Below are 23,705 nucleotides of genomic sequence, written 5' to 3'. Positions count from 1 at the left end.
TTGTGAGTAAAACATTAAAACGCCAATTCCTCAGAGTGGCAGGATCAGCTCCTTGAGCTGTTACTTTTAATGGGGTCCAAATTAAATTAACAATAGGAAGAAAAAAAATGTCCAAGAGCTGCAGCCAGCCATTCTTTCCACAAAAGAGCTCTGACTAACCCTCTAATGAGCTAAAACAAGAAAGGAAACATTTGTTGCCTTCTCTCTCAGATGTATAAACACATATATAAATGCACAAATACACATTTGTTTTCAGCAAAACACTCGAGCCGATTGCAATTCTTAAGCTGGGCATAACAACCATAATTTATTTTATTTTATTCATATATGTATAAGACGCTCAAAGTCTGCAGGCATTGGAGTTCCAAAATAAAAAATAAACTTACAACATAAATTACAAAAGAAATGTAGCAAGACAGAGTTCATCAAATGCAGCCTTCTCATCAAGGGATACAAGCTTTCAGGCTATTCGACTATAATTTTTAGATTTCATGATCCTCTGGCCATATAATTAGTTACTAAGGTAGCTGGATACATTTCTGGACCCTCATCCGACCTGGACACAGTCCCTGTTTTCCTGGGTACACCAATCATCTATTTCCAACCTATGTAGGATGTTTAGGTCTTTGTTTCTAACCACCCACGGCCCAGTTTGTTGGCAAAGCCAGGCTAGGCCCTTGTTCCTTTAAACATCTCTGGGTTCTTTGCCTGTAGGTTTTTCAATAATGTGTGGGATGCATCAACCCACTCATCCAAGCCCTGCAACAGTACTGTGCATTGCTGGCAGCGGAAACATCAGAATGGCCACTGGAAAGCATGCTGCTCACTCAAAACCATCCAAAAATGCGCAGTAAAAATCTGAAAGATAGGCTGCCATTCACTTTTGCCTATCTTAGTGAGCACAGGAGATCACTGCCTAAAACCACCATTGGGCCATCCACAAAGCAGCCTGAAACCACTTGGAAAAAGCAATGTGACTGGCAAAAGCAACACAGAGCTGTTTGGGAATTCATTTTCTTGATTGTCAAAATGTGCTAAAATCATGGCTCACAAATCACCAAAAAGATCCAACCTTCTGGTTGGGTGTTCCACATTATTCTACTGCAAGAATCCACATCAACACAATGTCAGAAAGAATCGTATGCTATCAAGCTAAATCTCATTTTAAAGATACTGATGTAAAGACAGCTGTCAAAAATGGGTGCAATACCGGTACTCACCACTACCAGAAGCCAGTGTTATAAAACCATATTCTTTGAAAAACTGAACTGAACACAAACAATGCCAAAGAAGAGAATTCTATCAAAATGCCAGATAGAGTGCCACACAGTGAATTCATTGTTGAAAAAGATTTGATTTAAAGATATGTTGCTTATTGTGAGTTTGCAAATGTATTTTTTTACAAGGAACTAAGTTGCAATTGTCTAGAAGGCACCCTGATGCAGTCAAAACTTCAAAAGGCTTGCTGTCCCCGGGAACCCTTCACACCTTTTCCTTCCTACCAACAGGAGAGGATATCGCATGGACATATTAAGTAGAACTTTTGTGAGAGGAGGAGATGTCCCCTGCTGGCAGGAAAAAGAGACAATAGATTCCTTGACTGAATAGAATATGCTGATTTGGGTGTGCCTGGTCAACAACTCTTCTAGCAGGAAGGCAGGCCATGTGACCATCTGACTCACCCAGCTCTGGGGGCGGACCAGACTGGGATGTGGATTTAACATTGCACCAAATATATGTTTAAGGAAAATGCTTCAAAAATATTGTAACCAGCTGACAGAAATGTCAAACTTTGAGATTCTTAAAATGACAAATTCACTCACAGTTCAAGACTAAGCTGGATGCCGGGAGATGTTCTGAGACCAAACCCGGGATTTATTAATATTGTAGATACGGTGTTATGCTAGAAACATACAAACTTACAGTAATATGCTCAGAGAGGATCTGCATGAATGTATCAATTTTGGTGCAGAACCAATATTGCGAAACCCACCAAAAGCGTGAATAAGTTGTCATTTCTGAACCCAAGCACGTAGGAACATGGGACTTGAACAGAGACATGCCTTGATTAATCTGTGATGTGTACATGTATTCTCAACAACGTGTGTATCTGGGAAATATGTTTTGGGAAAATTGATTTTCTAAGTAAAAGTAAAGGGGAATGTTCTTTCCTTAAGCCATAAACATGACACCTGATGACACAGGATGACCCACTACTCCCTTCTCCAGTCAGGCGACAGGAAATGCTCTAACCTATCAAATCCTTAGGGGGTTGGGCATGTAGAATCAGCCTCCACACCCACTTTGAAAACACATAAAAGAGACTGATTAGGACACATAAAAAAGACATTATTTTCACTCTTCAACTGATTACTTGGCGCAGCACCCTGCCAGAAGACTCCAGATAATATCCAGACAGAGACTCCAGATAGATCCAGAGACCAGACTCTGGAACCAAGCTCTAGAACCTAAAGCAGAGGTCTAACCCAAAAGCTGAACTCTTCTCAGCAGGCCTGTAGAATCTAGCAATCTGATTCTCACATTCAACAGCCGGGCTGAGCTGTTCTATTCTAGCTAAGAACCCTGTGCTAGAACCCAGATCCAGACCCAGAGAGAACAGTGCTGTATCCAGACCCGTCAGATCCAGTTCAAGAGACCCAGACCGCCATGCAGTGCTGAGAGCAGAACCCAGAGGGCCTGAGACCTGTCCGGTGGCGAGAGTGAAGCCAAACCATTGGCCAGATCTTTGACGAGGCGCATTCCATTCCAAAACTAGGAGTGAGTATCTAGTCTAGAACTGTACAGAACCAATCTCTTAGTTTAAAGTAATCCTCTTCCATTCATTTCAACCTATCCAGAACTGCATTATAGAATCCTGTGTTCATCCTGTTCATTCCAAATCTGTAAAGCGCCATCTGTCATTCTGAAATCTTGACTTTATTTCTGAAAATCTACCTTCACAAAAACATCTGTATCTTTTGAACCACACGTCCTAGGAACTAAATTTAACTGTCATTTTAAAGCTAAGATCGTTAGCTTTCCAAGAAACCCAAAAGACATTCCAATTCATTATAGTAATTCCGTAATTGCGATTTATGCACGCAGAAAAATTGCAGCGAATTGCAATTTAGCTCCATTTCACCACTTGTAAAAATAGCTGTTTCTGGTTTGCAACTGCTGAATTCGTTTCCAATTTGAAAATCATTCATGAATCATTGCTAGTGTTGACCTGAACCAATCTCAAGTAACTATCACGCATCCTGAATCTCTTTTAGTAAATTAAAATCATTTTAGCATATTTTCCCATCCATTGCAATCACATTAAAAAGCATTTTGACCTGTGTTTTAAAATCATTCCTGTGTCTCTCTAAGCTTGCTGGGGGGGAACTGGAATTGAACTGCATTCTTGATTGTATTCCTGAAACTTGTGTGCCCGCATTTCCATCACTTCATATAGCATAGGGGGGGAGTGAGTAGTCACCGGGGAAAAAGTGATCATATTATCTTTTGTTGAAATCATATCAAGTTTATTCCTGTGTTGGATTCTTTCCATCTTGCATTTCCTTGAACCATAAAAGTATTTGCTGCTACCTGATCCTTACTATTCCTACTCCTAAGTGATTAAAGAGATTGTCAATTTTGTAATATTACCCCTTGTTGATTACCGTCCATATTCATAAGTGTGCTATTCAAAAATGACTTTATTAATAAAAGTGTGATATATCTATTGTTTAATTCTTCAAATAAACCTTTTAATTTGCAAAACAAACCTACTTCTTGGCTCAGTGAGGTCAGGGGGATTCAAAGAGAGGGGCGTTATATAAGGGTTCATCATCCAGATTTAAAGAACTTTGACATAAAAATATATATAAATAAGGGCTTCCATTGGGCTTCCCAGACTAGGCATTGACTTAGTTGGAGTGCTGCATTGAAGTCACTTACAGATTGGGGGCTCGGTAGCCGGGGATTCTGGATTAGATCTACCGCTTGTGCAGCTTAATACAGTGTGCTAACTAATAGGATACATAAATCCTGTTGGGCTACCACGCTGTGTTATGCTGTAAAAGCACCCCTCAAAAAGGAACGCTCTCAGGAAACGGTCTGTTTTGCAAATTAAAATAACAAACTTCTGTGAGTCAGGAAGGAGATCAATTTCCGGAATGGCGACATTGGTAGGCATCAAGATAGCTAGAGAGCACCTTTTGCATAAGTTGTTTGTTAGAGGTGAATGGACTGAGCAGGACCAGAATGTGTGGTTGCAGGCAATCACACAACAGATCACTGCAAATGGGTTAGATATCTGGAAAGTCTGGGTCCCTTACACGTGGCCCTGAGTGAACTATATATGGCCCCGAAGGCCAAGGATAAGCACAACAAGATTGTTAGGATAGCGGCATATTTATATTTATATATGGGAGCCATACAGGACAAATGTGCTGAAGGCCAAGACCTGGCAAGTAGGCAACTGATGGCATTAGAGAAGGCCCAATCCGACCTGGACTCTTCTGAGAAGTGGCTGCAGAGGAGCCAGGAGTCAGAAAATGATAGTAGGCAGTATATAATGAAAATAAAAGAGGATATGGGTATCCTGCAACAGGAAAGGGCAGACCAGGATACCAGAATTCTGGCCTTGCAGAAGGAGTATCAAGAAGGTTTGGACTCCCTACTGCAGAGCCAGAAAAAGCTGGAGCAACAGATGGATTTCAACAGGGCATGCACAAAGCAGGTAGCCACCCTGCAAAGCCAATTGGATAAAGAAAAAGAGGAGAGCAATACATTGATTTTGAAAGACCTGGATACCCAGGCAGAGTTTGGTGAAGAGCGCCAGAAAGCTGGTGCCCTTCAAAGGCAGAGGGGCAACCTGGTGGCACAGAGGCAGGCTCTTGCTCAGGAAAGGGACACCTTAGTCCAGGAAGTCTGCCACTTAAAAGGCAAGCTGGAAGAAACTCACCTGGCCGACCTCCAAAAAGAAAATCAAAGCTTGTTAGAGCACACCAGGAGGGTGGAAGACGCTCTGGCAAGAAAGGAGCAGGCCAGTAGGGATGGGACTCAGGAGGTAACCCTCCTGCAGCAAAGACTGGCCCAGTACTCCAGGACCAACCAGGAAGCACAGAGAGATAATGAGGCTCTCTGCCAGCACAATGATAGGCTTCAGCAACAGGTAGCCATGCAGGAGAGACTGATAGAGTCTAGTAAGGCCTTGATTGAGGAACTGAAAGCACAGGCTCTGGCAGGACAACAGGGAGCAGGGGCTGATAGAGATGAGGTTTGCTGGGAAAGGGAAACACCTGAGCATAACCTCAGGAGCCCTAGTACCAGAGGCCTCCATCTCTCCCAGTCCCTGGACTCTGCCACCCCCATGTCCCCTGGCGCACATGAGCCCAGGGCCACAGGGATGGCAGATTACTATCCAGTCAGAAGTATGGGGCTCATAGGCCATTACCTCCCAGAAATGGATGGGCAGGCATCCGGGTTTGGGCACCCAAGTACAGTGCAGTTTAGTGGGGAACCCCGGGAGAGTAGGCCCACTAAGGGCATCCTGAAAACCTCTGCCCAGTTAGGTCAGTGGGGGGGTACCCATCAAATCCAGGCAGGAAGGAGGAATCTGAAGACTCCTCTAAGCGTCCAAGGACACAAGAGACTAGGTCCCCACATTCTGCCAGCCATTCCCAGGCTCGCAGAATCCGGGAAAACCTGGAAGATCAGATCAGACGGGCGCCTCTGGGAGCAGTGCTTCTGAGTCAGAGGATGAATGGAACAGGGTTACCCAAACCAAGAAGGCCAATAAGGCAAAAAGGGCCTTGCTTAAGGACCCCTTAACTCCCCTGACTATGTAAATCCCTGCTACAAGGGAAACCGACCCATCCTGGGTTATGTGTGGACTCCTCCAGCCCAAGGGGGGGATCCAACCAAGCACCTACCCAGGGAACCTCCCTCCTAGCTTCCCCCAGGAGGACAGAAATTCACCAAACCCTGGGCAGAACTTTTTCCCCAGGTATCCACCCAACTTCCAACCCCACAATCATCCATCCTTCTTTCCCCACTTCCCTGAGCCCAGACCACCTAATCCGGGAGAGGGGAGGCCAAAGGTGGAGGTGTACCCAAATCTTCCCAACCCAGGGTATTACCAGAGAAGGGATAGCTACCCATCCCGGGATCAGCCCAGGGGAGAAAACAGAACCCGGTATCAGCCTAAGCGGGTTTCACAGTTAGAGCGCCAGGTCCAAAATATGGCACAGGATCTGGGCTTGCTGAGGGCTCAGCAGAACCCTCAGATGAGCATGCCGGCACAGAATTCCCCAAACCCTGGACCTGGTGCTCCAGAACAATGACAGGGGCAGCACCCCGACAACCCACCAGTTCTAAGGGAGGAGGCACAAGCGGAAGGGGGGTGTAACACCTTGGAGGAAGCTTCCTTCCCCACTTGTAAACAGCCCCTGGAAATCCAGGAACCGGAAACAAAATCCCCTACCCCTGAAAGTCTGCCAACCAAGGAGCAGAGGGGGGGGTAGGAGAAACAGAGCAGAGGGGTGGTAGGAGCAACAAAGGACACAAACAGACCCATTTTGTGGAGGATATACAGATCTTCCAATTTGAGGGAGAGGGATCCTCAGAGGATGCTGGGAAAAGGATCTTCTCCTTCAGAGATGGGGGAACTCCTCCCAAAGAAAAATGGGTCCCAAGGGATTCAAATCCAGACTGGGTAGATGTGGGGACTGAGCTAGCGCCACCCATCATCCCATCCCAGAACCAACAACATCAAAATCCCCTGGTTCAAACCCATCCTGGTGACTGCTCCAAAAAGGGGGGGGCGGCCCAGAACCGGAACCAGGGGAACTCAAAACTTCTCCTATCTCCAGTTGCCATCTTTTTCTTTCAGAATCCCAAGACTCTCCACAGAATTCTGCCCAAATCTCTTCTCTTTCCATGTCCAAATCCAGAAAATTAGCCCACCAGTTGTCCGAAAATGTGCATTATCTGTGCCCCCTTGCAGAGAAGGAGGGAAGATACTATGCCCCATTACAAGTACAGGGGCAGGGTACAATTTTGGCACTGGTGGACACTGGATCCCAAGCTACCCTTCTGTCCAGAAAGCCCTTTGATGAACTGAATTCAGGGAGGGGGGAAAATTACCAAATTCCTCTCACCTCCCTTCCTGGACAACTTCAGAACTTTGACGGGAAGGAAATTCCCGTCGAGGGGACTGCAGATCTGGACATTAAAATTGGGCGACACAAGGTGAAACACCCGGTCATAGTAGTGACTCCAGAGGGCACCCCTTGTTTACTAGGGAATGACCTCCTGAGAAGGTTGTCACCCCTAATAGATTGCGTAAACAAGGTCTTCTGGACCCAGACTAGCCGACCAATAAAATTAAACAGAATGTCAACCATGTTAGTTTAAACGGCACATGCCACATGGTTGAACAAAAATCTGACCAAGTAGAATTTCACTTTCAAAACAACCAAATTCCAGACGTGACAGTAATAGCAGTAGGACAACAGACTGGTGATGAGGGGTCCTCTCTATTTATGAAGATCAACCTTCCTTCCAGTTTAAGGTGGTATTCCACACTGGAAGGAAACACTCTGAAATTCTTTACCAATCCACAATCAGACATTCCCACTCCTATAGTCCAGAGAGATGTGAAATGAACTCAGAGCCTGACTGATATTCAGCAAATTGGAGAACAGTTGTTCATCCCTGTTCAGTTAAATGATGGAAAGGACTCTGTTCTCGCCCAAGTGTGTGTGAACAATGGTAAGAGCTTCATCAGCGAAGCCATGTTCCGCCAACTCCCAAAAGATCCTTCCATTCCCACATTCAAACTGGTAGACAAGTGGGAAATGGATCTGAAAGCACCCAATTCCAAACATCTCCTGCCAAGCAGGTGTATGCTCAAAATCTCCCTTGGCATCAAGAGCATAGCCCATAATTGTTGGGTCGTGCGAGACGTCACTGCGGCCTTTTACTTAGGCAGTGACATTCTCAATCGCTTTGCCATTAGTTTGGACCTAATAAACTTCAAGGCTTGGTCCCAATTAGCGGATAATCCCAGGGGCTTTGATGATCCAGAGAAAGCATTTAGGTCAGCTTAATTGCGACCTTATGCAGTTGAAATTCAGATTGGAGAGGAAGTCACCATCTCAGAAAGGACCCGACAATTCTCCCTGGATGTGAAAGTTAAAAGAGGACAAAAATTGAAAAACCCTGATGCTTATATTCATCTAAATGCTTCTCTCCAACAGCAAGGGTTGGGGGTAAACCCAACACCATTAGTCAACATAGAACATGACACCATTCCAATAATGATGGATAACAGCGACTTAAAGAGTATCACTCTAGCCGCAGGCACCATTATTGGAATGGCGGTTAATGACCAACATTTTTCCATTGATTTAGGGAATTAACTGTTTGGACCGATCCCCAAGGACTGTTTTGAAAGTGACAGTGATGACAACACAACACCAGACAGGATCTTTACCCGGCATGGGGGGAACTTCCTGGTGTACACTTCCTGCCCTTATGGCAAGGAAGATGTGACTTGCGACTTCAGAAGGGATGAGGTGATTTTCCAGGTCCATGAGGGCTGCCTTTCCCACCTGAAGCCGCCAGTCAAAAACAGCACTTTGACCAGGGACTTCTCCACCCAGCTGGAGGAGGCCGCTGAGATAGTGAAACCAGAAGTCTTTCCAGGCTTCAGGCAGATGGTTGAAGAGAGAGTCAACCTAGCTGATGCCTGTGTGACTCTGGAGCAGAAGAAAAAGCTGAAACAAGTTTTCTTGGATTTTCAAGATCTCTTTGCGGTGGACTCATATGACTGTGGTCGCACCGAGATCCACACAACAAAAATTCTCACGGAACCTGGCATGACTACAGTGTTTGTCAAGCAATATCGTTTGTCTCTTGCATCCATGGAGTCCCTTACTGAAATAATTAAGAAACTTGAGTCCCGGGGGATAATCTGTCCAGTCCACAGCACCTTCAATAATCCGGTGCTGGGGATTTTGAAGCCAAACGGCCAGTGGAGACTCTGCGCCGACCTTAGGGAGCTCAACAAACGGATCCATACTTCCCGAAGGCCTCTTCCCTACATTGACCAAGGACTGGCCCAGATCCAGGGGTCACAGGTATTCACCGCAATAGACCTGACCAATGGATACTGGACTGTGAATGTCAGTAGGGAGGACCAATACAAACTGGTTTTTACCTTTGGTGGCCAGCAGTACACATGGACCCGGACTCCCTTCAGATACATCAACTCTGGTAATGAGTTCAACATTTTCCTACATAAGGCCATGCCCGACCTGGGTGAGAGGGGTAACCTGCTTATGTAGATGATGTCCTCATCAAAAGCTCAACTGTGGAGGAACATATAGCAGAGATCCGTTATGTTCTGGCCCAGTTGAGGACCGCCGGAGCAAAACTTTCCTTTCAGAAAGCACAGTGGTGTAGAACCTGTGTTAATTTCTTGGGGCATGAGATTACTCCTCAGGGTCTCTGTCCCCATGAAAAGAAAGTGGAAGCACTTCAGAAACTGAAAGACCCCTCAGCTCTGCGGGAACTAAGGAGCCTCCTTGGACTGACTAATTACAGCATGAAGTTAATTGAGGGCTACGCAGAGATCACCAGACCCCTGATTCATCTCTTGAAGGGGGGGTCAAGTGGGAATGGGGTCCAGAACAAGCCGAGGCAGTAAGACAACTCAAAAGAAGCCTCTCACAAGCACCTTGCTGGCTTACCCTGTCAGAAACAAGGAGTTTTTCTTGGAGACAGGGTTCTCTAATACATGCTTGACTGCAGTATTATACCAAAAGCATGACAAGGTCAATAAAGTAATCTCCTATGCGAGTAAAACTTTATCCTTTGTGGAGGACAATTGTGAGAAGGCACTCCTGGCAACGGTGTGGGCATTGAAGAATTACCGCTCGTTTATCCAGGGGGAACATATCATTGTGGAGACTCCACACCAGCCTTTGCAATATCTCCAAAGTGACAGAATCTGGGCTGGAAATGTGAGTAATTCCCAAATTACTTCCTGGATTCTGTCAATGCAAGGCTTTCCTGTGGAGGTCAGATATGGCCAAAACAAGAAGAGTCCCCTCGCGCAAGATCTGGCTGACTTGCATGATTGTGCCAGAGAAAATTGTCTAGAAGACGAAAGTCTAAAAATCAAGGACAACATGGAGGCATACCTTAATTCCCCACACAAAGTCTTTGAAGAAAAGCATTAGGGAATGCCCACTGTCTATGTGGATGGATGCTCTTACCATGTTGACAACAACAGGGAAAAACAACTTGCGGCCGGCGTAGGGAATGCATGGGTGAATGAGTCCCCAGAACCCTCCGCTGGGTACAAGATTGGTCCCCGAAGTAGTCAAGTGGCAGAGTTGATGGCTTTTTGGCCTCACCGATGTCCAACATCAACTCCACAAACTGGTCATAAACCCAGATTCGGATTATGTACGGAATGGGTTCATGGAGCACCTGGCTAATTGGAAAACCAGAGGTTTGCTATGTGCTAATAACAAGCCCTTGAAACATGAGAAGTTAATCCAAAATATTGATGATCTGGTCACCTCGAATGGGATGACCATCTACTGGAAAAATATCAAGGGTCATTCCAAAGTAGAGGGAACAGACAAAACAGGAAATGACTTAGCTGATCAGCTGGCCAAAACCGGGGCCATCCAAGGGGATCTAATAGAAATAGAGTCCCTGTTGGGGGAAATCCAGGTCACTGCTACTAGGTCCCAGACAAATGCTCACAATGATCTTTCAACTGCACAATGGAGTAAGGAAACCCCAGATGCTGATTTGATTACCGCTCAGAAAGGGGATCCAATAATTGGTAAGTTTTATCAACACATTGAGGACCCTGAGAACTTTCCCCTGATGGATACCGATTACATTGGGAAAGAGGACCTCAGAGTGTTGATGAAATGTCCAAAAATGTTCAGAATCTGGTTTGTTGGTAAGGAAATCCCTAGCTGGCCATGATCAGTGGGTGGTCGCTACCTCATTCCGAAGCCTGATGTTAAGTCACGCCCATTATGCAGCCACAGCCGGTCATAGGGGGTTTCATACAACACTTGAAATCTTAAGAGAAGTTGCATACTGGCCACACATGGGAGAGGACCTCAACCAATACTTGAGAGGGGTGTCTTGTGTGTGCACAATTTCAGCCAGCATCCCTCACACACCGTGCGCCTCTCCAAAAGAGGGGGATGACACTGCCATGGTCAGATTTGCAAGTCGACTTTATAGGGTGCGTGATTCGCTCCTCTAGGGGGAATAAGTACATGTTGACGGTGACATGCTTATTTACTAAATGGGTGGAATGTCTCCCGGCCCCAAACTGAATGGCAGAAACAGCAGCTGCCCTGATGATCCATCACATCTTTTCGCGTTTTGGACTACCCCAAAGGATTGAGTCAGACAGAGGTAGCCATTTCACCAGTGTAGTAATGACAAAGATGTGGGAGATACTTGGGGTTAAAAGGAAGCTACACATTGTTTACCGGCAAGCCTCTAGCGGTGCAGCAGAACGTTACAACAAAACCATTGTGAGCATCTTAAAGTTTGTGGCAGATTGTGGGCCAAGTTGGGATATCCTATTACCTCTTGTCCTAATGGCCATCAGATCTACCCCTTCATCTGCAACTAAAATGTCACCATTTGAGCTGATGACTGGATGCAGGATGATGCTTCCCCAGCATCTGCTTTACTGGACCAAAGAGAAGACATTGATCAATTCCTCCACAACTCATGAGTATATTGAAAATTTAAGAAAACACCTTCAACATACTTTTGCCTATGCTCAGTGAAATCTACAAAGATCAGCCGATAGCATGAATACCCACTATGACTGAAGACTACTAGGAAAGAATACAATGTAGGAGACCCGATTTATCTATACAATTTCCAAAGGAACCAGGCCAAACAGCGGAAATTTCTGGCTACCTGGAAAGGACCTTTTGAAATTGTAGACAAGATCTCACCAGTCGCCTACAATATCCGCATCCCCAAGGGCAGTTTGGCAGAGGGGGAAGATAAGTGGGTCCATATTAATCAGCTAAAGTGTTGCCACCGTAGGGACAATCTGCAGCAACTGGAGGAGTCCTCAGGAACCCCAGAGGGGGCCGCTCCAGATCAATAAAATTCCAACCATAAAATATTCCACATATAGTCTATAAAGTACAATAATAAAAATGCACATGAAAATGCACATGTCTCCTGATTTATAAAATGTATATGCCCACCCCACTACATTAATGGTGGTGGGGAAATGTCTACGAATATGTTTAGTGAACCTGTCAGGACACTTTTTTGTTTTGTGGTTTAGTGATTTCCCGGTCCTTGACAGAGTAGGGATATACCCTCTAGTGCATTACGAATATGTTGTTGCCTTGTTGCTTTGTCAACCTAGGAGAGATAAACCATGGTGACTGACCAAGGAGGACGACCGGGGACCGGGAGCAAAGATCCGAGGGGCCCGAAGTATCGCTCAATACTCCCATCAGGACTGGCGAGGAGAACTGATCGATCCACCCCTGATGGAGGAAAAGACGATGGAGTTTGCCGTTTTGGAATCCGGAGAGATGAGGCAGACATCCCAGTCTTGCGAGTTCCATTGATTGACAATCAACGTCATAGCAAGAGGGGGGCTTTTGGGATGCATCAACCCACTCATCCAAGCCCTGCAACAGTACTGTGCATTGCTGGCAGTGGAAACATCAGAATGGACACCGGAAAGCATGCTGCTCGCTCAAAACCAGCCAAAAATGCACAGTACAAATCTGAAAGATAGGCTGCCATCCACTTTTGTCTATCTTATTGAGTACAGGAGATCACTGCCTAAAAGCACCATTGGGCCATCCACAAAGCAGCTTGAAAACACTTGGAAACAGCAATGTTGTTTGCCAAAAGCAACACAGAGCTGTTTGGGAATTCGTTTTCTTGATTGTCAAAATGTGCTAAAATCATGGCTCACAAATCACCAAAAAGATCCAACCTTCTGGTTGGGTGTTCCACATTATTCTACTGCAATAATCCACATCAACACAATGTCAGCAAGAATCATATGCTATCAAGCTAAATCCCATTTTAAAGATACTGATGTAAAGACATCTGTCAAAAATGGGTGCAATACCGGTACTCACCACTACCAGAAGCCGGCGTTATAAAACCATATTCTTTGAAAAACTGAACAACTGAACCCAAACTATGCCAAAGAAGAGAATTCTATCAAAATGCCAGATAGAGTGCCACACAGTGATTTCACTGTTGAAAAAGATTTGATTTAAAGATAGGTTGCTTATTGTGAGTTTGTAAATGTATTTTTTTACAAGGAACTAAGTTGCAATTGACTAGAAGGCAACCTGATGCAGTCAAAACTTCAAAAGGCTTGCTGTCCCCGGGAACCCTTCACACCTTGTCCTTCCTACCAACAGGAGAGGATATCGCATGGACATGTTAATTAGAACTGTTGTGAAAGGAGGAGATTTCCCCTGCTGACAGGAAAAAGAGACAATAGATTCCTTGACTGAATAGAATATGCTGATTTCGGCGTGCCTGGTCAACAACTGCTCTAACAGGAAGGCAGGCCATGTGACCATCTGACTCACCCAGCTCTGGGGGCGGACCAGACTGGGATGTGGATTTAACATTGCACCAAATATATGTTTAAGGAAAATGCTTCTAAAATATTGTAACCAGCTGACAGAAATGTCAAACTTTGAGATTCTTGAAATGACAAATTCACTCACAGTTCAAGACTAAGATGGACATCAGGTGATGTTCTCAGACCAAACCCCAGGATTTATTAATATTGTAGATACAGTGTTTATGCTAGAAACATAAAAACGTATAGTAATATGCTCAGAGAGGATCTGCATGCATGTATCAATTTTGGTGCAGAACCAATATTGCGAAACCCACCAAAAGCGTGAATAAGTTGTCATTTCTGAACCCAAGCATGTAGGAACATGGGACTTGAACAGAGACATGCCTTGATTAATCTGTGATGTGTACATGTATTCTCTACAATGTGTGTATCTGGGAAATATGTTTTTGGAAAAAATTGATTTTCTAAGTAAAAGCAAAGGGGAGTGTTCTTTCCTTAAGCCATAAACATGACACCTGATGACACAGGATGACACACTACTCCCTTCTCCAGTCAGGCGACAGGAAATGCTCTAACCTATCAAATCCTTAGGGGGTTGGGCATGTAGAATCAGCCTCCACACCCACTTTGAAAACACATAAAAGAGACTGCTTAGGACACATAAAAAAGACATTATTTTCACTCTTCAACTGATTACTTGGCGCAGCACCCTGCCAGAAGACTCCAGATAATATCCAGACAGAGACTCCAGATAGATCCAGAGACCAGACTCTGGAACCAAGCACTAGAACCTGAAGCAGAGGCTTAACCCAAAAGCTGAACTCTTCTCAGCAGGCCTGTAGAATCTAGCAATCTGATTCTCACATTCAACAGCCGGGCTGAGCTGTTCTATTCTAGCTAAGAACCCTGTGCTAGAACCAAGATCCAGACCCAGAGAGAGCAGTGCTGTATCCAGACCCGTCAGATCCAGTTCAAGAGACCCAGACCGCCGTGCAGTGCTGAGAGCAGAACCCAGAGGGCCTGAGAACTGTCCGGTGGCGAGAGTGAAGCCAAACCATTGACCAGATCTTTGACGAGGCGCATTCCATTCCAAAACTAGGAGTGAAAATCTAGTCTAGAACTGTACAGAACCAATCTCTTAGTTTAAAGTAATCCTCTTCCATTCATTTCAACCTATCCAGAACTGCATTATAGAATCCTGTGTTCATCCTGTTGATTCCAAATCTGTAAAGCACCATCTGTCATTCTGAAATCTTGACTTTATTTCTGAAAATCTACCTTCACAAAAACATCTGTATCTTTTGAACCACACGTCCTAGGAACTAAATTTAACTGTCATTTTAAAGCTAAGATCGTTAGACATTCCAATTCATTATAGTAATTCCGTAATCGCGATTTACGCACGCAGAAATATTGCATTCCTGTGTCTCTCTAAGCTTGCTGGGGGAAACTGGAATTGAACTGCATTCTTGATTGTATTCCTTAAACCTGTGTGCCCTCATTTCCATCATTTCGTATTGCATAGGGGGGGGAGTGAGTAGTAACAGGGGGAAAAGTGATCATATTATCTTTTGTTGAATTCATATCAAGTTTATTCCTGTGTTGGATTCTTTCCATCTTGCATTTCCTTGAACCATAAACGTATTCGCTGCTACCTGATCCTTACTATTCCTACTCCTAAGTGATTAAAGAGATTGTCAATTTTGTAATATTACCCCTTGTTGATTACCGTCCATATTCATAAGTGTGCTATTCAAATATTATTTTATTCATAAAAGTGTGATATATCTGTTGTTTAATTCTTCAAATAAACCTTTTCATTTGCAAAACAAACCTACTTCTTGGCTCAGTGAGGTCAGGGGGATTCAAAGAGAGGGGCGTTATGTAAGAGTTCATCATCCAGATTGAAAGAACTAGGACATAAAAATATATATAAATAAGGGCTTCCATTGGGCATCCCAGACTAGGCATTGACTTAGTTGGAGTGCTGCATTGAAGTCACTTACAAATGCTAATGATGAAGTTCCTTTTGTTCATGACAGAGTTTCGAATGGTCTTGTTCCTGAGTTGTTGCATAAAGCACTTCCTTACCTGAAAGTTTTTTTAAATACAGATTTTATGTCCTTTCACAGGGTAGCCCGCAATACTGGGATCTAACATGGACTTTGCTTGTTCCACCAGTGGAGGAGGGTGTAGATGACTCACCCTATCCTCTTTTCCAAAAGAAGGAACGACAGGTCCCGCTGAAAATTCAGAGCCAATGATAGGAGCCGGGTCATAGGATGTTAACAATGTGGAAGATGGAGCTCGGTCCCCCTCCCCCTCTGAGTGGAAATGGCAAAAGGGGCGAGTTACTGATGCATCAATAAAGTGTAAATGGGGTCCGTTTGGCAAGAGATAGCCACCCTCATAGTGATATAGTTCCCAACACAGTTGTCTAAGGAATCCACCCAGTTACTAAAGTCTCCAACATTTTTACCCAAATTTAGTTAGTTAATAATATTGCCCTTTACCATGACCCGTTGGCTTTAGGTGATCTGCTCTTGGGAGTTAACCAACAAAATGACTGTTGCTGTACACGCAGGGTTAGCTCGGGGTTGAAGATTATTCTGGGGCACTTCTGTGTCTAAGGTAGAGGTTGTAGACAGGGACGACCTAAAGGTCTCCCCTGAGTTGACTGAAGCAATTCCAGAGGTAGTGACCACATCATTTATCGGGTTTACATATTGGCGAGCTTCTTTATCACCCTGTTCACTTTTATGAAGATCCCAGGTGTTGGTGAGGCTAAACGTTAAAGGTAAATCCGTCCTTTCTGGTTAGATCCTTTGCATTCTACGTAGGCTCAGTGCCCGAACCTCAGACAACTGGTCCCTCTTCAATGTTAGGGAGGGGGCCTTAAGGGCAGTAACCAAGGTCTCCAAATGTTCTGTAACCAGACTCAGTGCTCAAGCCTCCAACAGAGGTTCCCCTCTCAAAGGCGTAGGTGAAACCTTAGGGGTGGTAGCCCTAGGCTCCATAACTCTGCCCACACTCGCAGCTAGGGGAGTGAATGGGGTAATGGGAAATGTGGGAAAGGCCACCGTCCTCAATACTTGCCTGGGGGAGTCATGGTGGCTATGTCAGTGATCGGGGTCAGTGGAGCTACAGGTTTTTTAACTGAGCCCTATACAGGGCCCTTTTTTCCCTTTTTTCATCCCTGTGTGCAGTGATTCTGCTTACTTATGAATAAGTGTTGTACTAAAGAGCCAGTGTAGAGATGACTAACCAAGACTCACTGATCACAAGGAAAAAGGGAGCAGAAAAACAACAGCATACCGATTAAAACAGAAATGCCTTTTGAACCCGGCGCTCCACATACAGTCCAATCAGCATGCGCTCAAACTCAAAGTACATGCAAAGCCGCTTCCCTTCACCTCCGTCCGCTCCACCAGCAGCCAGCCGCAGCAGCCAGCAATCACACGTTACCTCTGAGTACACGCCAAGCTCACTTGGAAGATTAGAAGAGAGGACCCAACAGTGGGTGGCGAGCAGGAATAGAGCATCAAGCCGTGATACACCTAGAGTAGCAGCCGCCTCTGATACCTATGGGTGGACACAGGGGTGCCATGGACAATGCGCCTTAGTATTGAACAAAAGACATATCCAGACATAAACACTTGGCATCAGGAACACAGCACCAAGTCCCATAAATAAACAAAGAAACAAACAAACAGTCAACAAAGCAAAGAAATACAATGTCTATGTAAAGTACTTCCTCAATCTGCGAAGGGTCTGGCAAGACGGTCCGTGTTAGAAAAGATTGAGGAAAACATCAGATGCATATTAATATTATTTACTCCATAACTGAGGCGTGCCCCATCTTGTCGGTAGAAGAGTGGGCGAAATTATCTCCGGCGAAATGGAATTAACAATTCAATTCTTTTTGGGGTGCGGATATTTTGTTTTTTCCCACAACTTTGGTTTGTATGTCTATCCCAATATGTCTATCCCAAACACACACAAATAATTAAATATGAGTAAATGTTGCCTGGAATCTGCAATTTTCCCAACTTAATTGAAGCATTTCGCCCACACGACCTGCGCGCTTTGTTCCTGAGCAGTCAGAGGAGGTTTAAATGGGATGAACTCATATCTCAACCGTTAACTTACTGTGCTTGGACATTTCCAACCATGAGGGGATTGAGCTCTGGTTGGCCAGCTTACTGCTACACTATTGTATCCGTCTTCGTCACCATAAAAAAAAAAAAAGAAAACAGCATATTCCCACGCAAGAATAGCTGACATTCAGGATGGCGTTGCCCCAATTACAACTCTATTTCTTAAAGCTGACAAAGAGAAACGATGACACAGCAATCATTAAGCAGAATTAATCAGAATTTGACATGCGGAGGACTTATGTGCTGTGAGAAGCAGCAACCAATCCTTCGGGGGTTGGCTTCTATGGGAGTCTTGACCCTGGCTCATCAAGGAGCTTCCATGGCTTTCGGAATGTAAGTTTTGTTTTCTTTGTCGCTGGACCAGAAAACAAAGATAATTGGTAACATGATTCGTCCGTCCCTAACATACAGTTGACTGGCTTTGCTCAGCAGCGCAAGCTTCACAGGTCACAACGCATCTCTTCCTGAGTTCTATTTGTCAGGTGTATTGACCCAAGTTTGAGTCATTAAGCTGCAACATTTGGTGCTGTGGGCTTAGAAAATCCAAGATGGCCAAAAAGCCCACATGTGCGCCAGAATCCAGGAGAACCGTGCAGTTTGTGCGCACACCAAAATGGTCACCTAACCTTCCACCCACCAGTGCGAGCGTGATGGGCCAGGGGTGCCATGAGTGGAATGTGTGCCAAAGGAAAAAACAACAGTGCCTGTTAGCTTAAAAAGCCCTTTGAAATCACCTTGGCTTCTCTGAATGCAAGCTCAAAATGCCTATTTTCAAACATTGCTGGATATTCAAAAATCTCACTGAACACCAGCAGACATTTGGCAGAATGAAGTTTTGCGTGCATACAAAATCTGGAAAGAAAAAGAGCCCAAAACAATGTTCATAACAAAACTGGCTGAGCTGTGGAGGTCAGCAGCTTAAGTTAAACTGAACTGAAAACCACTAAAATCGAAATGTTTAAATTAAATGAGGGACCTACTTTTGAGTGTCACATAGTTTGTAACTGTTGAAATGTCATAGTTTTGAACTTAGAATCAGCATTCTAGCTGCATGTGTAAAAATTGTCAGTTTGATTTGAATGTAGAAAACTGGGAACAAAAAGTTACATTTAGCTGAAACCTGGCTTAATGAAACTGGATTCTGCCTGACAACTACCCCCGACAGGAGTTGAAACTGGATCAACAGCTGTGTTCCTAGGCCTGGCTGCATTCTGCTGCCCCAGAAAAAGGAGGTCACATGGCCCTGTTGATTGAAAGGGGAGTGGCAGCTGGGGACTGCAGGAAACTGAACAATGGACTCAGGCAAATGTTTTATTGGGGGGGCGGTAAAGTGGCTTCCTCTTGGGGGAAACTGGGAGGGGCAGTGCCTCTGCTAGCAGCTGAGCTTGGGGGAAGTGGATAAACCAGTTATTCCACCCTGTGATGTGGGAAGCCACACCCCTTTTTGACCAGAGCATAATTATAAAAAGATAGATAACGCATAGTGCGGACTGGTCAAAATTATATAATTAATATCATTGTTCTTGTGATTTTTCTGTGCACGTTTTAAGAGGCGTTAGAACCCTGTGGTGTATTCTGGGGGGTTGCTAGCGGAAAATAGGGTCTCACTCCAAATGTAGGCATGTTAAAAATCTGACACTTTACCATCTGAAACCCATCTCCCTGGTGCACATTTGTGTAAAATCTGGAAAGGTTTAGTGGTCGTTATGTGGATGAAAAGCGGAGAATTCTGTCATCAGTGGACACGACATCGTACAAAGACAGGGATCGGATGGTTTGGTGCTACAGAAAATATGTAAACTGGACCTATAATATGAGAAAAATGGTACATAGATAAATATGTATTTGGATCAGAAATAGATTTGTGTGCAATTTGACAAGGGGAGGTTCCTCTCACCATAAAACCTACAGCATCACTCTGACACTCCATTTCTTCCCCCCAATCAAGGGAGAGAGGAAAGCTTGGCCAATGATAAGTGAGAGGGGCAGGGTTAGCTAGGCCCAGGCACACACCCATTTTCAAAACACATAAAAAGGGCCACAGAAACCCAGGTAGAGGACATTCAATTCCATTTTCTGCGGGACGCTCTGCCGGGAGACTCCAGACTTCACATCCATCAATCTCCAGAGACCAGAACTTTACTTCAGAACTTAAAGCAAGGGCCTAAACCCACAAACTGAGAACTCTTATCAGCAGGCCTCAGCATCCTTAAAATCATTTGCAAACTATTCCACAGCCGGGCGAGCTGCTTGAATTCTTTGCCAAGAACAATTGCCAGAGACCAGACCAGAGATACAGAGAACCACAGGCCGCTGTATCCAGACCAGACCCAGACTGCTGTGAGCAGAACCAGAGATCCGGATCGCTGTGAGCAGAACCGGTGCCTGATTGACCCACCGGGCAGAGAGAACCGAAGTCCAGTCCAGTTGACCAGATCCGTGACGAGGCCCATTCATTTCAAAATTAGGAGTGAGTATCCGCCAGAACTGTGCAGAACCCAATCTCTTAGTTAAAATAATCTAATCCAAACTATTTTAACCTAATTAGAACAGCCTCCTAGAAATTGTGTCATCTGTCATTTTTAAAGCTGCACAACTGTCACCTGTCAATTCGGCAGCTGCAAACTGTCACCTGTCATTTTGGGTTTTACTTTAAATCAGAAAATCTACCTTTGTTAAATCATCCGTATCTCCGGAACCGTTTGTGCTAGGAACAAGATTTAACGTACATCTGAAAGCTTAGAGTCTAGGCTTTCCACCGAACCTAGAACCGACTTCCTACTACCTATACTGTTTCTGTAATCGCGAGACACGCCCTCGAAATTTACCACAATTTGCGATTTGGCCCGATTTCTTCATCTGTAGAAATCAGCAGCTTTTTGCTTTTCTTTGCTAAAATTCGTTTGCAATCTGCTAATCATTCATAGAATATTGTTAAAGTAGCCATCACCTACCCTGAACCTCTAGAGGGAATTAAAAGCAATGTTAGCACCTTTTCACTTCCATTGCAAAACACATTAAACTAATTTGCCTGTGTTTAAAACTCATCCCTGTTTTCTCTAAGCTTGCTGGGGGAACTGGAACTGGGTGTTGCATTGTAAAGTGTGATTTGTTGGGATTCTTGAAGACTGTGTGCTCTCCTTCCATTTCTTGTATTTCATAGGGGGGAGTGAATTGTCAAAAGAAAAAGTGATCATATGACCTTTTGCTAAAATCATAAGAAGTTATTTCTGTACTGCATTTTATTCCACCTTGCGTTTCCTTGAACCATATAAAGCATTCTTTCCCACCTTATTCTTCTGTTCCTATTCATAAGTTACCTCTTGCTGACTACTGCTCATATTCACAAGCGTAATATCCATTATCAATTTATTTATAGAAGTGTGATATATATGTATATTGTTTAAATTTTCAAATAAACCTTTTAATTTGCAAAACAAACCTACTTCTTGGCTCAGTAGGGTCAGGGGGATTCTAAGAGGGGGGTGTTATACAAGGGTTGTCATCCAGAGTACTGAACTGGATATAAATATACATCAATAAGGTTTTTCCTCAGCATCCCAGACTAGGCATTGACTTAGCTGTAGTGTTGATTGAATATCGCTTACATATTCAAGGTGGTAAACTCTCCCTTACTCTCAGAATCCCATGGACTCAGTACAGTGCCAACATCCTCCCTAATTTTGGACACTAGCAGGAAGTATATATTTTTCAAGTTATCATGCTTTTTTTCAGCGATTGAAAAAACTGAAAAATGTGCAGAACTGACAGGGCAAACTCGCCAATGTCTCTACCGGAGCTACCGGTCGGCAAGTCCAGACATAGTTCATTACAGGCCTCCCTTCCTGTGGAAACGGACGTTCATTGCCCTCACCGTACAGAGACTGATTGCATAACTCAACACAGCTGTATTTCTGCTACCTTATTAGACTTAGTAGACTGTACTTTCTTTGCTCTTCTTTTGTTTGAAAAAACCTTACATGTTTTGGCATTTCCACTTATGCCAACCGATTAAAAACAGGATCTGTGCTTTGAACAAAAATGCAGGAGCCAGTAAGTTAGCTCAGTGATTTACGTGCTTGCATCAGAGATCTCTATGCAGCCTTTAGTCACAGGTGGAACCTGGCCAGTTCATTTTAGCCTATCATCCTTCTGAGGATGATAAATTGCAACCCATTGAGCTCGTTAATAATAGGTTGTTTTACTTAAATTCCTATTCGCTGATGAAAGCACTAAACTGTTGTGACCTAAGCCACTCCTGGTCTCGGGCAATGTCACGTGTTGTGTACACGAGGCACATACCATGTGATCCTTTCAATAAAAGGGGCGCACGCCTTCCTGTGTGCCATTTTCATACTAAACTCAGTGACTCCTCCGCCCATGTCTATCAAGAATGCCAGAGGGGGTCAGGCCGAACCAGGCCACATAACAACTGGCAATTGTCTATGGAACTTGCATGCAGCCTGGTCTTGCCGGAGCAAGCCACGGGAAGTGCCCGCCATGCAGAACTCTCTCTGATCGTGTTAGACCGTGTCCAATGACAATCAGCACTGCTGATCAGGTCCCGAGGTGCACAGGCACCTGTTCATTGGAGTCCCCAGTGAGGGCTTTCATACACCATCAAGAATAATGGCAGGGCAGCCCTGTCAATCGCTGGTCTGCCAGCCAGGAGCCAACATGCCGATGGTGTGCCCGGGGTGAGTGTGCAACCGTGAGTGAAGGAGAAATGGTGCAGCACACACCGCAGCAGTCAAGCAGCATTTGCCTCTGGGATGGAGGGGGAACGACACCTGCTCACGCCTCCTTTGCCTGTTCTAATCATGCTCCCACATGGAGGAGAGCAGCTGCATCGGCCACCGGAACGGCATCACGGAGGCCCGGTCATCATGGCTGTTGGGGGTGTGTCCTGACCCCCAGTGATCCCAATAAGCCCCCCAGCCCACAAGGACTCACTCAGCACACATCCTTCTGGCTCGGGCTTCCCGGTCGCACTGTCGCGGCCGGGAACGTCCCGTTTATTTATGCTGCACGCGGCGGCAAGCAACGTCACGGCGCCGCGTGCACGCCCCATCATCGGGCAGCGCCACACTCCTCCTTTTTCGGGAGGACAACAACAAACATTTAAACACTACACACTGCAAACCAACTATCACTACAACAATAACCACATCTAAGACCCAGCTCCAAAACACCCCTTTATTGACAGTCACCCATGTCCCTTTATTTAACAGTTCTCACCCTCAGGATGCTCAGACAAATGTCCCAATACGTAGTCGCTGAGGTGAGCGGGTTTCCCTCGGCCAGCCCTCTGAGGTACCTCCCGCTCACCTCTGGCACGGGTGGTCTGTCCATAGGCATCGTCCGGGCCGGGGACTCAGGCAGGCAGGGTGTCTCTCCTTGGTCCTCAGGAACCACCCTTAAGTCCGAATCACGGGGCAGGTCAGGTCTCGGATCTCCTAGCTTCTTGAAGAAGCTCACATTGCGGGATACCGCAGACCTTCCGTCCGAGGCAGTCAACATGGATCCCTTGACTGCAACAACGTCCAGTGGCTCAGGCTCATACGGAAGGGAGAGCTTCCAATGGGGGTGTCTATTTCGAATGAGGACCTCATCGCCTGGCTCCAGCCGCTGCGGGCGAAGTCCTCGCCGGATGTTTTTCTGTTCGATCCTCACTCGCCAGTCTGCCTCAACCTGTTGGTTGTCGATTACCCCCGGTTCTTTCTCCCCCACCTCCGGTAACAGCCCCTGACGGCACCGTTTGAATAACGCCTCTGCTGGGGCCACTCCAGTGGAGGCAGGCGAGGTGGTGCGGTACACCCTCAGGAATTGATAGAGAGCTCTTTGGAGGGATTGCCCCTGGCCCTGGGCAATTCTAAAGGTCTTGTTAAGAGTCCTCATCAGCCGTTCAGCTTTGCTGTTTG

Source organism: Ambystoma mexicanum, chromosome 4q (assembly GCF_040938575.1).
Source record: "Ambystoma mexicanum isolate Mex_15411 chromosome 4q, UKY_AmexF1_1, whole genome shotgun sequence".
NCBI lineage: Eukaryota > Metazoa > Chordata > Amphibia > Caudata > Ambystomatidae > Ambystoma > Ambystoma mexicanum.
The sequence above is the reverse complement of the archived record's forward strand: the minus strand, read 5'-3'. Positions refer to the sequence as shown.